Source organism: Muscardinus avellanarius (genome assembly GCF_963383645.1).
Source record: "Muscardinus avellanarius genome assembly, chromosome: 1".
Classification (NCBI taxonomy): domain Eukaryota; kingdom Metazoa; phylum Chordata; class Mammalia; order Rodentia; family Gliridae; genus Muscardinus; species Muscardinus avellanarius.
Window position 1 is genome coordinate 143,434,443 of NC_137786.1, and position 16,832 is coordinate 143,451,274.

Genomic DNA, 16,832 nt, shown 5'->3' on the forward strand with positions numbered 1-16,832 from the left:
AGAGGCGTGAGGATGAAGAATTTTTCATTCTAATGTGGGGGAGCCGCCAGCCTACTATCTCTACTGGCCGACCCCTGTGCCTGGGTCAATATTTCCTACGGGTCGACGACTACGCTTGGGTCAGTATTCTCTATTGCGCCGACGCTCCTGGCCGATGCCTACTTCTGGGTCAATCTCATCTTTATTGTGCCGACTCCGGGTTTGTTTTCCAGAGGTATTTATACAGTTACAGGTCAATCAATATCCTCATGCTACCACCACCAGAATACAATAAAGACCAATACAAAACACATATATTACAGATAGGTTAATCAGTAAGTACCCTTGTGCCATCACCATCTGATCTTCTCCCCAAACCTTGTTGACTCTGGGTGAAGGACAGTCAGCTGAGTCAGAGACACTAATCTAGGGGAAAGCCTTAATGGCTCCCCACAGCCGCTGACCCCCTCACCTGGGCATTCTCTTGCCCTCCTCCACTCCTGGACACTGGCCCCTGAGCTGTAGACTCTCCGTGAATGGCTCGTGTGGTGAGGAGCTTCCCCTCTTGCAGACCTGCCAAAGCATTGTCAGAATAAAACCTGTGCATGCTACTGCCACCTCCTGGTCATATCTTTTCCTCTGATCATCCCCCAAATCCCAGGAATCTTCCCACACTGAGGAGATAGGTTTTCTTCTCACTTGGAGCTTCAGCAAACAGAGCCTAACATAGAGCCTTCATGTGCAAAGCTGGCCCGGAGCACACGTAGGACAGAAGGAAACTTTTCTACTGCCCGAGGCTTGAAGTTGAAATCAGAAAACTGTCTTGCTGGTGATATAGCTGTGGACAAGCCACATGCCATTTCTGAGACTTGGTTTTCTCCATGGGAAAATAAGCAATGCAACATCCCCCTCACAGACTTGTCATGAGGATTACATAACTTAATGCGCAGGGTGTGCCTAGTGCAGTTTCAGGCAAAAGACTCAATAAATGATCAGCACAGCTGCTATAGTCTGAATATAGACTAGCCCCCAGTAAAGTTCACGATCTGGTAATGCAAAAATATTCAGAGCTGAAATAATTGAATCATGGCTCTAACCTTATTAGTGGATAAAAATCCATTGATGGAAAAATCATTTGGATGGATTTAATGGGTGGTAACTATGGAGCAGGGCTGGAGGAGACAGTTCACTAGAGAGTATGGCCCTGGGGACTATTCAATAGAGAGTGTCTGTCTGTCTGTCTGTCTGTCTGTCTGTCTGTCTGTCTGTCTCTCTCTCTCTCTCTCTCTCTCTCTCTCTCTCTCTCTATCTCAGCTTACCCCCTCCATGCTGTGCTTCTAGCATGATATCTCTGCCTTGGAGACAGCCTCCTATGGCCTAAACCTCTGAAACCTCTGAAACTATGAGCCTGAATAGACATCTCCTCCTCTAAGCTGTTCTTGTCTGGTATTTGGTCACAGAGAAGGAAAAGCTGATTAAAACAGCAGGCACCGATATTATCAATATTGATTTCTCCTTTTGTAGGTGGTCCCTCAGCCTCCAAACCTAAGCCTCTTGGAAAATATCAACAAAATTTACAAACCTTCACCTAGTTGACTATGAAAAAAAAAGAGAACTCAAGTTACTAAAGTCAGAAATGAAAACGGAGACATTACTACTGGTTCTACAGAATAAAAGATTATAAAAGTACTATGAACAATTATACAACAACAAACTAATCTTGATGAAATGAAAAAAATTTTACAAACACAGAGCCTACCCAGACTGACTAATGAAGAAATAAAAAGTCCAAATAGACTAGTAAGAAGATTGAATTAGTAATCAAAAATCCCCCCCCCCAAATAGCCCTTTTTGGTGTCACCGCTGATTTAAAAAAAAAAAAACCATTTAAAGAATAATTAACACCAATCCTTTTCTAACTTTTCCAAAATAATAGAAGAGAAATACTTTTCAACTCAATCTATAAAAACACAAAAACCAGACAATACATAAAACAATTCAAGAAAAAAAAAAAAAGAAAAGCCAGGTGTGATGATGCATGCCTCTAATCCCACTAATTGGGAGGCTGAAACAGGAGGATCACAGGTTTGTGGCCAGCCTCAGCAATTTAGGGAGGTCCTCCACAACTTAGTGAAAACTGTTTCAAAATAAAAAATAAAATAGGGCTGGGGAGTACCTCAGAAGTAGAATGCCCCTGGGTTTAATTCCTAATACCACCAAAAACAGAAGAAAGAAAAGAAAGAAAGAAAAGGAAAGAAAGAAAGAAGGAAAGAAAGAAAGAAAAGAAAGAAGGAAAATTCACCTGTATATTTAAAAGACTATTCATCATGACCAAGATTTATTCCCAGAGTGCTAGAATAGCATACATCACAACACACACACACATCAATCAATGCATTATAACACACCAACAAAATGAAAGGGAAAACCTCAGATTATCTCACTTTATACACCAAGAACATTAGACAGAATTCAACATCCTTCCATGATTAAAAGTAAAACACTCGCCCGGCGTGGTGGCGCACGCTTGTAATCCCTGCACTTGGGAGGCTGAGACAGGAGGATCGCACAGGTTCAGAGCCAGCCTCCCTAGCTTAAGAGACCCTGTTTCCAAAAAAATATAAAACAGGTCTGGGCGTGTAACCCGGAGGTAGAAGGGTTCCATCCCCAGTATCACCAAAAAAAAAAAAAAAGTAAAACACTCAAAAAACGAGGAATAGAAGGCTCTCCCAACATGATAAAGGTTTTAAAGTGATATCACACACTTAACATCATAGTAGTGAAAAACTAAAAGCTTTTCCTCTTTGATCAGGAGTGAGACAAGAATGTATGTTTCTAAATATTTTATTGAAAGTTCTAGGTAGGGGCTGAGGACTTAAGTCATTGGTAACAGTGATAGAGAGCTTGGCAACATAGGAAGAACCCTGAGTTTGAACCCCAGAAGTGTGTGCTTGTGTGTGCACATACAAACATACACATGCACACACAGTCTAGGTAGAATGATTAGGCAATAAAAAATCAGTGGGACTGGGAATTTTAATCAGTGATAGAGCATCTGCCCAGCATACATGAGGCCCTGGGTTCAAGCTCAAACAACACACACACACACACACACACACACACCAGTTATAACTAATAAATTCAGCAAAGTTGTAGCATAATATCAACACACAAAACCCATTCACTGTTTCACGTTCTAAGACTATTCAATTAGATTTGGACAATCTTTTTTATAAATGTACTAGGAAAACTGGATATCCACATCTAAAAACACAAAATTACATCATTTAATACCATATGCAAAAATAACTGGAAATAAATTAGAAAACTAAAAATAAGAGCTAAAATTATAAATCTCTTAGAATAAAATATAGGAGAAATCCTCATGACATTGTATTTGATGACTTCTTTGGAATGACCCCAAAGGTACAATTTAAAAAATAGATAAATGAGACTTCATCAAATTAAAAAGTGTTTGACATCAGAGGATACTGTGCAAAAAGGCAACTCCAGTAATATGAAAAAATATTCAATTACATATCTGATAAGAAATTTACATCCAGAATAATAACAATAACAACAGCAACAAAAACTCTATTCAAAAACTGGCAAAGAGCCTGACACGGTGGTACATGCCTGTAACCACAGGACTTGGGAGACTGAAACAGGAGGATCACAAGTTCAAAGCCAACAACTTAGCACCGTCTTCAGCAATTTTGTTTCAAAATAAAAAATAAAAGAGAGCTAGGGGTGTAGCTCAGAGGTAGAAGGACTTTAGGTTCAATCCCTACGACCACAAAACAAAACAAAAGAGAAGGAAAGTAAAGAAAAAAATTGGCAAGGAACTTTAATACATATTTCTTTGAAGAAATATGTAAATGGCCAATAAGCACATGAAAAGATGCTCAACATCACTAATCATTAGAGAAATGTAGTCAAAACCACAACAAGATATCACTTCACATCCATTAGGAAATAACAAGTGCTGGGGAGGATGTAGACAAATGGAACCCTAGTAGGATTCTAAAACAGTACAGCAGCTTTGGAAAGCACTTTTGACAGTCAACAAATAAGTATAGAATTACATGACTTAAAAATTCCATTCCAAGACATATGCCCAAGAGAATTTCAAGCAGGGATTCAGATACCAATGTTCATAGCAGAGCAGCATTCTTCATAAAAGCCCAAACGTGGAAGCAAGCCAGAACAGAAAAACAATTGGTATTTACATACGGTGGGAAATTCTGACATATGTTGCTGTAACACCGATGGACTTTGAAGACACCATGTGAAAATAAGCCAAAAACAAAAGGGCAAACATTGTATGGTTTCACATACATGAAGTAACTAGAAAAGTGGTTATCAGGAGCTGGGGCTGGGGGCAAGAGAATGGGAAATCACTTTTAGCTGGGCACAGAGTTTCAGTAGAAAGTGACAAAAAGTTCTAGAGCTGGATAGTGGTCACAGCTGCAAAACTATGTGAATGTACTTGATGCCACTGAATTTCATGCTTAAAATAATCAAAATGGTAAATTAGCACATGTGTATTTTACAATTTTTTAAACAAGCAAAAGAAAACTATATTGTTTAGGTATTCATATTTAATTGATAAAGCTATGAATGCAAGTGAGGAAATGATTACCCCCAAAAAAGAAGTAAAATACTGATATATGCTCCAACATGGACGAAGCTTGAAGACATTATACTAGGTGAAAGAAGGTAGAGACTGTAAGGCCATAATTCCATGTAGGTGAGATGTCCAGGATGCGGCGCGTCTAGAGACAAAACGTGAGGGGAATGAGGAGTGGCTGCCAGTGGGTTTAGGGCTTCCCTGTGGATACTGGAAATATCCTATTCTTAGATAGTGGTAACAGTTGCACAAGGTTATGACTACACAAAAGTTCACTTAGTTTTACACTTTAGAAGCATTTATTGTATGCCAGGCGTGGTGGCGCACGCTTGTAATCCCCGCGCTTGGGAGGCGGAGACAGGAGGATCGCGCAGGTTCGAAGCCAGCCGCGCTGGCGTAAGAGACCCTGTTTCAAAAACCTAAAATAGGTCTGGGAGAGTAGCCCGGAGGTAGAAGGGCTTCCAGAAACCCCAGTACCACTAAAAAGAAAAAAAAAGAAGAAGAAGAAGCACTTATTGTATGACTTTTTTATATTGGGGATTAAACTCAGAGGCATTCTACTTCCAAGCTATACCACCAGTCCTACTTTTATTATTTTTTTTCTGTGAAACAGAATCTCACTATATTGCTGAGAGGCTCACTAAGTTGCTGAGGCTGTTCTCGAATCTGCAATCCTCCCGAATCAGCCTCCCAAACAATGGGATTATAGGTGTGCACCATTACAGCCATGCATCATATCTTAATAAAGCTGCTATATATTTTTTAAAAAGAATGGGCTACTTTTAAAAATCATATCCTCCTACAGAGCTCCTCACCCTTATGCAAACTTGTCCACTTGCTCCCCAGATTCCTTCAGGGAAGCCTTTGTCAAGTTAAAGAAAGGTTTGCCCTTTAGCCAGTGTAATTTATGACAATAAAGAGAGCATTCAAATGATTCTTCTCAAGTGACATAAGTCTAAGAGGCAGCTGGCACTTTATAATAGTAACTTTTCTCGTCAAAACAAGAACAATACAAATTTGATTTCTTACTCTCTGAATACTCCCAAAAAAATCCAACTCCCCAAAATCTAACTGAATTGAGCCCTTAAAAGCTAAACCTCAGCCGGGCGTGGTGGCGCACGCTTGTAATCCCCGCGCTTGAGAGGCTGAGACAGGAGGATCACACAGGTTCGAAGCCAGCCTCAGCTACTTAGTGAGGCTCTCAGCAACTTAGTGAGACCCTGTTTCCAAATAAAATATAAAGTGGGTCTTCTAGGAGTATAGCCCAGAGGTAGAAAGCCTCTGGGTTCTACCCCCAGTACCACAAAAAAAAAAAAAAGCTAAACCTCTGACATCCCCACTTATACTCAGTCCCTAGGTCTTGAAAGCCTCTTAGCTTATATTTGCTGGAAATTTATTTCCTGATCAGATGCTTGGTCCTAACCAAAAAAGAAAAAAAAATGGATTTTTCAAGATATCTTGGCTCTGCAATTTTCCAGAAAGAATAATTATCTGGTCTCGATGTACAGTTTTCTTTAGTCACACACACACACACACACACACACACACACACACACAATCCTGTCTAAGACATTCATTTTGCATTAAGAACTTTCATGAAAATTTTTTTCTTACAACAGAGCTTTGGTTTAACCCAGAAATATACCTTTAACAGATGACAAATTCTGGACTGAAAGAAGTGGATATAGCTGGAATTATGAGCAATGAACTGGCTTACTAGCTATAAAAGTATATAGGAAGGAAGCTGTGATGTAATCTCTGGAATACACTGAGGATGTAACTTACAATATAGAATATATAAATCCACAGGAAATTGACAGGAGGGATATATATATATATATATATATATATATATATATATATATAATCAGCAGTAAGGCAGAGAGAAGAAATAAAGAAGGCTTCAAATTTTATTCCTTATACTACTATATTACTTAACATAAAGCAAGCAAACAAAAACCCAAGATAAATTAGCTTTCTGTACTAAGCAAGGGGGGAAAGCAAGATAAATAAACTTAAATAACAGGTGAAAATATTGGCTCATACAATTGTAAATGCCAGAGGCTGCATAGACTTTTAGGTGTGGTTTGATCAGATTCTCACTTCACATTCTCAGTTCTTCCAGTTCTGCCTTCTTTGAGCTTTACCTCACCTTTAGGTGGCTTCCTTCATCAGAGTAGAAGATGTAGCTATGTCCAGCACAATAGCCCCACACTGTCCAGAAGAGGTTTTGTATCCCCCAACCACTGAATCAAATTTCTGGGCTCCGTTTTGTTTGAATAATCTACTTTCTCAAGAGCTAATCTGGGTGCTAAAGCAGATGGGATTACACTAATTGTCTTGGGTCACTCGAGGGTCATTCCTTCCTGGTCAGCCCCACCCTAAATCCACACCTGCTGTTGGGAAGTTAAAGGCAGAGTAGATGCCAATGCCCTGCTGCAGCCTGTGTTTTTAGTTGGGCCCTTCCAATGCTATCCACTTATTGAAACCGAAGCACTGCTAAATTTGGGAGCCCTGGTAAATTCAGGCATTTCATGCCCATGTATGCTTATACATCCTAAAGCAAACCCCTAATCACCTCCTATGGACCCTGAAGCTCATGCTCAGCCCCCTTGAGTTTACCATGATTTTTTGAATTTTATGAATTTAGCTAGTTTCCTGGAAAAAAAATTATATATATATATATATATATATATATATATATATATATATATATACAAGCTAAGGGTTTGAAGCCATGCTGTTCAAAGATTTTATTACTCCTGTACAAAAATGAGGAAGTCTCTGCACAGACTCTGGGCTGTATGTAGGAGGCTGAACACTAGATTCAGGAAATTTTACCCAGGCTGACAAGAGCGGGCTGGGCCAGAAATGTTGCATAACCCAAATCTCCTGGCATACATTTCTTCTTGCTTTTTCCCCCTTATTTTCCCCTGGTTCCTTCCTGAGCTCAGACACCAGGCCCATGATACTTTTTTTTACCATTCAAGACATTCAGCCTGTCCCCTCCTACCCACTCAGCAAACCTCTGGAGATTGAGGCACTGTTCACCACACTTTGCTGCAGACGCACACCACCCCACGCTGGAAGCATCTGCTCAGCCTTTCCTCCCAACCTATCACCCTTGAAGCCAGGGTCAGCTTTTCATCTTGGTAAAGCTCTCCTTACACCCCATAGAGATTTTTTGTTTTTGTTTGGTTTTGTTTTTGTTTTTGGTGCTAGAGATTGAACTCAGGGATGATGTTCTACTTCCAAGCTATACCCTGGCCCTTTTTATTTTTTGCTTTTGAAACAGGGTCTCCTTAAATTGCCGAGGATCTCACTGAGTTGCTGAGGCTGGCCTCGAACCTACAATCCTCCTTGTCTCAGCCTCCCAAGTACTAGGGTTACACAGGCATGTGCACCATACTCTGCTGGAGATGGCTTCTAAACCTGAACGATGAAACGGGAAATGGAGGCTATTACATGGAGCCTGAGATGTTGCACTGTGGTTGGTGTTAGAATAAAGTGACAGGCCCAATGGTCTTGTTCTCTGCTTTAACTAAACCTGTGGTCTAATTGAAAACTCCGGTGGAGTTTTTGGGTCTTGAGTATAAAGACTCCTGCCTTCTCTTCTGCTCTCCAGTAAGTTCCCAGCACAGAACCCTGGTCCTGCCTCTGTTCTCAGCTTGGTCCTCACTTGCAATCCCCATGTTTCTATGTCTCGAACACTTTTCATGACATCAAAACTTGGCCGGTACTTAGTCCTCTCAGCATTCTGTTGCTAAACTCTCTGGCATCAATCTCCCACTGCCTCTGTTTCTCTGGAGAGCCCTAGCACACCTAGCAGCTTGCTTTTTGTTTCTATATTTCCCGTGCAGTCTTTCTTTTCTGATCTTTTATATATTTTTAAATATACTATTTTTTAGTATTTCATGTTTTTTGTTTCTTTTATACCTACATTTGTTCATTGTATATATCTAAGTAGTTATTCCAGAGTTTTTTTTTTTTTTTTGTGTGTGTGTGTGTGTGGTTCTGGGGGTTGAGCCCAGAGGCATTCTGCCACCGAACTACACCCCCAGCCCGATTTGTTTATTCTTTATTTTGAAACAGGGTCTTGCTAATTTACAGAGGGCCACACTAAGTAGCTGAAGCTGGCCGCAAACCAGGATCCTCCTGTTTCAGCCTCCCAAGTACTGGGATTACAAGTGTGCACCACACCTGGCTTGTTCCAGGGATTATGATATGACTTCTTAATTTATTATAGTCTACCTGCAATTAATATTATAGCATTCACATACAATAGATAAGTCTCACAGCATTATTATTTTAGTGGCTCCTCTTTTTCGTGCCACTGGTTTCTACAGTTTCCTCTGTCCTAAAACTCCCATTTTCTTTCCTCATTTTCTTTCCCCATTCTCTTTCCCATCTTTCCCAATGCTAGGTGAGCAAATGGCAAGGCCAGGTTTGGTCACATTGTGGCAACTTGAGCATTATCTGCTAATGTAGGATTTTTCCAAGAAGTATGTGAGAATTCTCGTGAGGCCATTTATCAAGTGTAAGCTCCTGACACATAGCCGGAATTGAGATCTCTGGATCTGACAACAAGGGCTGCGATAAGATGGTCCAACCAGAGACACAAGTGACAGAAAGATGTCATGGGTAGGATGGGGGGGGGCTGGAGAGAAAAGGGGGGGCAGCGAGGCCTGACGTCATAGGGCCCCCCAGCCTCCCTCTTAAGGAGCCTGGATTTTATCCTGATAGGAATTTTAAAAAAGAAAAAAGAAATTAAGCAGGGGTGGGGGAATGACATGATGGGATTATAGTTTTAAAAAGATCCCTGTGGCCGGGCAGTGGTGGTGCACGTTTGTAATCCCAGCATTTGGGAGGCTGAGACCAGAGGATCGAGGTTCGTGGACAGCCTCAGCTACTTAGTGAGGTCCTCTGCAACTTAGTGAGACCCTGTTTCAGAAAGATAAAGAATACGAAACAGGGCGGGGGGTGTAACTCGGAGGTCAAATGCCCCTGGGTTCCATCCCCAAACCAGCAAAAAAAAAAAAAAAAAAAAAAAAAAAAATCCCTGTGGCCAAGCTGGGAAGAGCCTGGCTTGTCAGAGAGGAAGAATGGAAACAGGGACAGGGAGTGGGGGCACAGTTAGGAGATCTACATTTACCTGCAGAGCTGAAGGAACGTGGTGGCTGGAAGCAGAGACAAGCTCCTTTCCAAGGCCTCGGAGGCCTCCGAAGGACTTAAAGTGGGTGAGGCCCAACAAAAGTATTCTATTGGCTGCCTGGGCCTTGGTACATTCCTGTCGGGGCCCACTCGGCTGGACCGAGATGGCACCCAGGCTTGTTGCCAGCGTGGATTCAAGATGGCGCCTAGGCTTGCAGCCAAGTCATGAGACTCACAAGATGGACGTCTCCTTGAGCATGTGCAGTGTGCCATGCTAAGTGCCTGCCGAATGATCAGTGACGTAAAGCCTCATGCTGCCACCAGCCTGCCTATGAGAGAGTCAGAAATGTGCATGCCCTAGCTGTGGAAAGCTTGGGGTTGGTAGGGAATAGAGGGAGGGATTATGATGCTGATATATATTGTGCTTGCTGTACGCATTAAGAAGGAAGAAGAGACATATTATTGAGACATATTAAGGATCCATTAAAGAAGAATTCATATTTCAGCTGAAAAGGTGTCTGTGTCGTTCTCTAAGCCCCTGCGGGTCGGAGTCTTGGGGGACGATACATTCTAGCTTTTCTCAAGTAGGAAATTCTCTTCTGGGTTAGAAAAGCAGTCCTTGAAGTGTTAGGCTAGGATGCAAACCATTCCAAAGGCACCAGGACAGCTTTTCAAGTGTGCTGGAAGGAAAACCCTGCCCCTTTTAAGGTTTGCTGACTTGTTTTGGAAGTCAAAACAGGTAGCCCCAGGCATTTCCCTTTAGGGAACTATCTTTAAGAGCCTCACCTCAAAGGCGGGTACTGGGGGCAGACTGGGGCACTCTGCCCCCCAGGCATCAGAAGTAACCTGGCAGAAATAGGCCTCCCATTCCCCAGTTCAGGACCCTTCTCCTCACAGTGTAGCAACAGGACCCAGCTGTCAGCCTAGACTCCTTCCCCTCAGGCACACACCACAGTTAGCCTGCCTCCTGCCATGGCTTGCTGCTGACAGACACAGGATATGCCACAAATGGACCACCACCAATTACAAACAGTTGAGAACCTCCTATTACACAACAGCCGCTGACTGTGACATGTGCTAGAGATACAGGATTTCACAAAACATGTGTATCTGTCCATGGAGTTCACTTTCCAGTAAGAGGAATCCAAGAAGGAAAAGTTCCCAGGAATGATCTTGGCCAGCACCCCCTCTCCGCCCCACTCCTCCCTCCTCTGATTCAGTTTGTGAGGCTATGTTCTGATCTTCCTGTCCCCACACACTGATGGAGCCATTGCCTTCAGAACCAGAAAGCCACTGCCCACCTGACTTGTTCTCCCAGCTGGATTTACTCTCCAGAATGCCAGTGCTGGCCCAGTTTTTTGCCAAGTTTCCCAAGCCCTTTCACTCACCCCCGCTGCTTGATCTATTCCAGTGTTTCTCATCCCCATTCTGCCTAAACTAATAAGATTAAGTTTCTTTCTGGCTGTTAGGAGGCTCAGGCCTCAGAATGCTTTCCACCTGAGCTTAACATTTGAACATCCTTTATCTATACTAAGATATCAACCTCTTTTTTCTTTCTTCTTAATTTTTTTTCAGTATTGGGGACATTTTTCAGTATCCAGGGGTATTCTACCTCTGAGCTACACCCCCACCCCTATTTTTTATTCCTTATTTTGAAATAAGGTCTAAGTTGCAGAGGGTCTTACTAAGTAGCTGAGGCTATCTGTGAACCTGCGATCCTCCTATCTCCGCCTCCCAAGTACCAATACACACCTGGCTGATTTTCTTTTAAATCATTCATTTGGTCAGCCAGGTGTGGTGGCGCATGCTTGTAATCCCACTACTTGGGAGGCTGAGACAGGAGGATTGCACAGGTTTGAAGCCAGCCTCAGCTACTTAGTGAAGTTCTCAGCAATTTAATGAGACCCTGTTTCCAAATAAAAATATAAAATAGGTCTGGGAGTATAGCCCAGAGGTAGAAGGCCCCTGGGTTCCATCCTCAGCACTGCAAGAAAAAAAAAAAAAAAGCAATTCACAGTAAATCATTCATTTGGTCCAGATTTTTTTTTTTTTTTTTTGTGGTGGTGGTACTGAGTTTCTGGAAACCCTTCTCTCTCCGGGCTACACTGCCAGACCTATTTTATATTTTTATTTGGAAACAGGGTCTCTTAAGCCAATGAGGCTGGCTGCACAATCCTCCTGTCTCTGCCTCCCAAGCGCGGGGATTACAAGCATGTGCCACCACGCTCGGCTGGTCTAGAATTTTTTTTTCTCAACAATATGCTTCTCTCAGCCAGGCATAGTGGCCCTCTCTTGTAACCCTAGTCCTTGGAAGGCTGAGACAAGAGGATCACAGGTTTGTGGCCAGCCTCAGTAACTTAGTGAGGCCCTCTGCAACTTAGCAAAGCCCTGTTTCAAAATCAAAAATAAAATAGGGCTGGTATGTAGCTCAGAAGTAGAATTCTTTCTGGGTTCAATCTTCAGATTATATATATATATATATATATATATATATATATATATATATATATATATATATTCTTTGAATTCAACTTGAATTTGTGCCCCCATGTCCCAGGAAAGTGGATCTTGAATCTGGCTATACATGAGAATGACCTGAGGAATATCATAAGTACTGATGCGTTTACCCTACCCAACAAATTCAGAGCTGCTGGAGTTAGGACCCAAGGAATAGCACTTTTTAAAGGTCCTCAGGGAATCTCACCTGCAGCCAGGCTGGCAGACCACCTCCCTAGAAGCATAGATCCTAGCTCAGATGAGCAAAATGGACTGCAAGCCTGGGTGAGGACAGGCAGTTGCCAGAAAACACCAGAACCTGGTCTCCTTAGAGAAAACATATGCTGCTTTGCTCTGCTACTGATTTTTTTTTTCTTTTTCTTTCTTTTTCCTTTTTTTTTTTTTTTTTTTTTTTTTTTTGAGGGGGCAGGCAAAGTTTTTGTAGAAATCCAAGTCTGAGGAATCAAGGAATTCTATAGTTGGAAGTCCTAACAGAAAAGAGGAGGAGGAGCTGTCCCCTGTCCCCTGAGCCAATGCCCTTGTGGACCAGGAGAAAAAAAAAAAAACCCTGACTCCTCCATGTTTCCCAAACCCCACCAGTGGGTCAGAGGTTGCTAGCTAGAGAGCAGGGGGCTAAAAGATGTCTCAGATGGCTTGCCCTCTGGCTAGATTTTGTTTATTTATTTTATGGTGCATTGTAATTGTACATGATAGTGAGATTCGTAGCAATATGTTCATATATGTGCATAATATACAGTCTGGATTTCAGAAGTGGCATGACCTCAGCAGTTATGGTCAGGCTTTCTCAAACCTGGCTTTTTATTAAAATTTAAAAGACCAGAAAGGAGGAAAAAAAGTAATCCCTAGCTTCCACTCCAGACCAACTAAAACAAAAACTCTGGAATGAGGCCTAAGCAACTACAGTTTTTACAAGGTGTCTCCGATGATTCTATAGAGCAGGAAGGGTTGAGAATCACTTCTAGCCCAGCCCTCTCATGGTGTAAATGAGAAAACCAAAGTCAGGTTATCAGACAATAAAAGCCATCAGGCCAACACACTAGCCACTGCAGAGGAAATCAAATCAGATCCCCCACACACACCAAAATAAACTCCAGAAACCTAAGTGTGAAAACTTCAACCCTTAAAAAAGAAAAATGGATATGTGTGAATACTTATCAGCTAAAAAACATATAGAGAAATGCTTAGGTTCTGTAGTTAGAAAAAGAAATATGAATCCAAGCAACACTGAAATGTTCTTTTCCATAAAGGCTATAAATAGGATTTTCAAAGATGAATGCTAGGGATGACATGTGTTTCCCCCTCTGCAAACTGCCAGTTCATATCTTCCCATGTATTCCTGATAGGAATGCTCATTGTTAAGCCTTTTGAGAAGCAATTTAAAAATACCCATCAAGACCTTTGAGCTGGGTGTGGTGGCTCACGCTTGTCATCCCAGTACTTGGGAGGCTGAGACAGAAAGATTGCGCACGTTCGAGGACAGCCTCAGCTACTTAGTGAGGCCCTCCGCAACTGAGTGAGACCCTGTTTCAAAATAAAGAATAAAAAATAAGTCTGGGGTTGTAGCTCAGAGGTAGAATGCCCCTGGGTTCCATCCCCAGTACTGAGGGGGAAAAAAAACAACTGAAAATATTCTAGCCAGCCAGGTGTGGTGATGCACGCTTGTAATCCCAGTACTTGAGAGGCTGAGATAGGAGGATCGCAGGTTCACCATCAATTTCAGCTACTTAGGCCCTCTGCAACTTTGTGAGACCTGTTTTTTAAAAAAGTTGAAAATAGGGCTAAGAGTATAGCTTGTTGATAGAATGCTCCTGGGTTCCGTCCCTGGTACCAAAATGTTATATCAGTCAGAGTTTTCCAAAAGAACAGAATAAATTGGATGTATATACAGAGAGAAAGAAAAAAGTTTTAAGAAACTGGCTCACATAATTATGAAAGCTAGTAAGTCCAAAATCAGCAGCATGTGCTGCCAGCTAGACTGATACTGTAACTCATGTGCATGTCTGTCAAATGCCTTTCTTGTGTAGAGGAAGCCAGTCTTTTTTCTATTTTTTATTTTTCTATTCAGGCCTTCAGCTGACTACATGAGGCCTACCCATATTATAGAGGGCAATCTGCTTTATTTCTAATCTACTGATTCACATGCAAATCTCATCTGAAAATACCCACACAGAAACATTCGGAAATGTTTGGCCATTTATCTAGGCACTTGGTCCAGCCAAGTGGATGCATAAAATTTACCATCATAAATGTATTTTGGAATTAAATTAGCCCGCACTAAAATGCCAGTTTTGCCACTTAATAACTGTGAAACGCTAAGCTAAAAATCCCAAATTTTAGTTTTCTGATCCAAGGTATTTGCTTTACTATTTATAATACTGCAAAATGTCTTACCACATAAAAAAAGGTTGAAGAAATTATCAGAGAGAATATTAAGCAGCCATTAAAACTGAGGTTTACAACTGGGTGTGCTGGTGCATGCTTATAATCCCAGCATTTGGGAGGCTGAGACAAACGGATTGCAGTTTATGGACAGCCTCAGCTACTACTTAGGCCCTTTGCAACTCAGTGAGATCCTGTTTCAAAATAAAGAATAAAAAATAGGGCTGAGGATGTGGCTCGGAGGTAGAATGCCTCTGGGTCCCATCCCCAGTACCACAAAAAAAAAAAAAAAAAAAATGAGGTTTACAAAGTATTCTCAACACTACAGGAATATGTTCATGGTATATAAAGTTATAAAAGCAAAATACGAGAATCTTCTATATTGTATGATTCAACTAAGTAAAAGAAAGTACAATAAAATATTTTTTAAAGAAAGTACTCCAAGCCGGGCATCGTGGTGCTTGTAATCCCAGCATTTGGGAGGCTGAGACAGGAGGATCACAGTTCATGGATAGCCTCAGCTACCTAGTGAGGCCCTTTGCAACTCAGTGACCCTGTTTCAAAATAAGAATAAAAAATGGGGCTGGGAGCCCAGCGTGGTGGCGCATGCTTGTAATCCCAGCATTTGGGAGGCTGAGACAGGAAGATTGTAGTTTGCAGATAGCCTCAGCTACTTAGCGAAGCCCTCCGCAACTCAGTGAGACCCTGTTTTAAAAACAAAAAGACTAAAAATAAAGGGCTGGGGGTGTAGCCTGGAGGTACGTTGCCCTTGGGTTCCATCCCCAGGACTACAAAAAAAAAAAAAAAGTACTCCATAATTAATAGTTTTACAATTTCTTCTTTGTGAATCTTTTTAATTCAACATTGAGTTTGCATGTTTTAGTAAGTAATCAAAATCAAATCAGCGTTTTTAGAGGATAGGAAGATGGTGATGGAATAAGACCCTAAGGTGAGCTTGCCTCTAACTCACCTTGGGAATTCTGAGTTGAGCTGCAACCCACATCTCAGGTTGCCTTCATGGGAGCTGGGTACTAACAATAGAGAAACTTAAGAATACTTACAAGGGTCCATTAAAACACCATGTTTTATAAATAGAAGAAAGAAGCAACAAATCACAAATCCTTAGCAAACAGACGCAATAACCGTAATGTGGACTCCCATTGCAGGAACTTTGGAAACCTCAGAAAAACTCATATCCAACAACCTGAGACTTACCCCACAGACAGCGAGGGCACCAGACACAGAATCTCACAGCCCTGTGGTGGCACCTGAAAGAAAAAGGTGACCAACCCTGCCACCCTGTCCCTCCCTGCTTTCCTAAATCCTTCGCTTCCTGTGGCAGAGGCGAGTGAGGGACCCACAGTGAGTACAGGCCCCACGCCATGGGTACTGCAAAGAGACCATAAAAAGAGGACCCAAATACATGCAGGCCTTTGCTGCATACCGCACATGAAATACTGAGGAAAACACGAGTTGCAGCCAATCCAGCCATTTCTGTGGGAAGTCTGTGCTCTAAGAAGGACTTGGTGCCCAGCGCTAGATGCCTGCACAGAGGGAGACACAACCCCAGGGTCTCACTGAAGTACCTAGCACTGGGGCTGCAGATTGACTTCTTTTTTACAGATTTCTGAGCAAGCAAGAACGTTTAGAACATGCTCAGTAACCTATGGGAATAAATGGGCCCAAAACATAGACCCCAAGAGGGCTGCAGGTATCAAATGCAGGAGGTGTTTGTTTGTTGGTGGGGTTGTTTTTTTTTTTCTGTTGTGTATTTGTAGGTTTTTTCTCTTTGCCCTACTATATTTTTTCTTCCTTTCCTCCCTCCTTTCTTTTCTTTTCTTTTTTTTTTTTTCTCTCCCTATTTTGTGGTACTGGGGGTTGAGCCTAAGAGCCTTGTGAATTCTGGGCAAGGTCCTGCCTCTGGGCCACACCCCTAGCCTCTTACAAGCAGCCAGCACTCTCAGCCAGCCCTTCCCTGCTCTTCTACCCAACCCTTCTTCATTAACAAAGTAGGAAACCCAGCAGGCAGGGGAACAGAGACTTGAACCAGAGCTCTGGAACACCATTCACATCTCTTCCAGGCAAGCCTCAATCCAAGAAGAAAGAAAACCTGAACAAGGTACTACCCAACGACAAAACATTAACCCCTCTCCAACAAGGAAATTTTACTCACTCT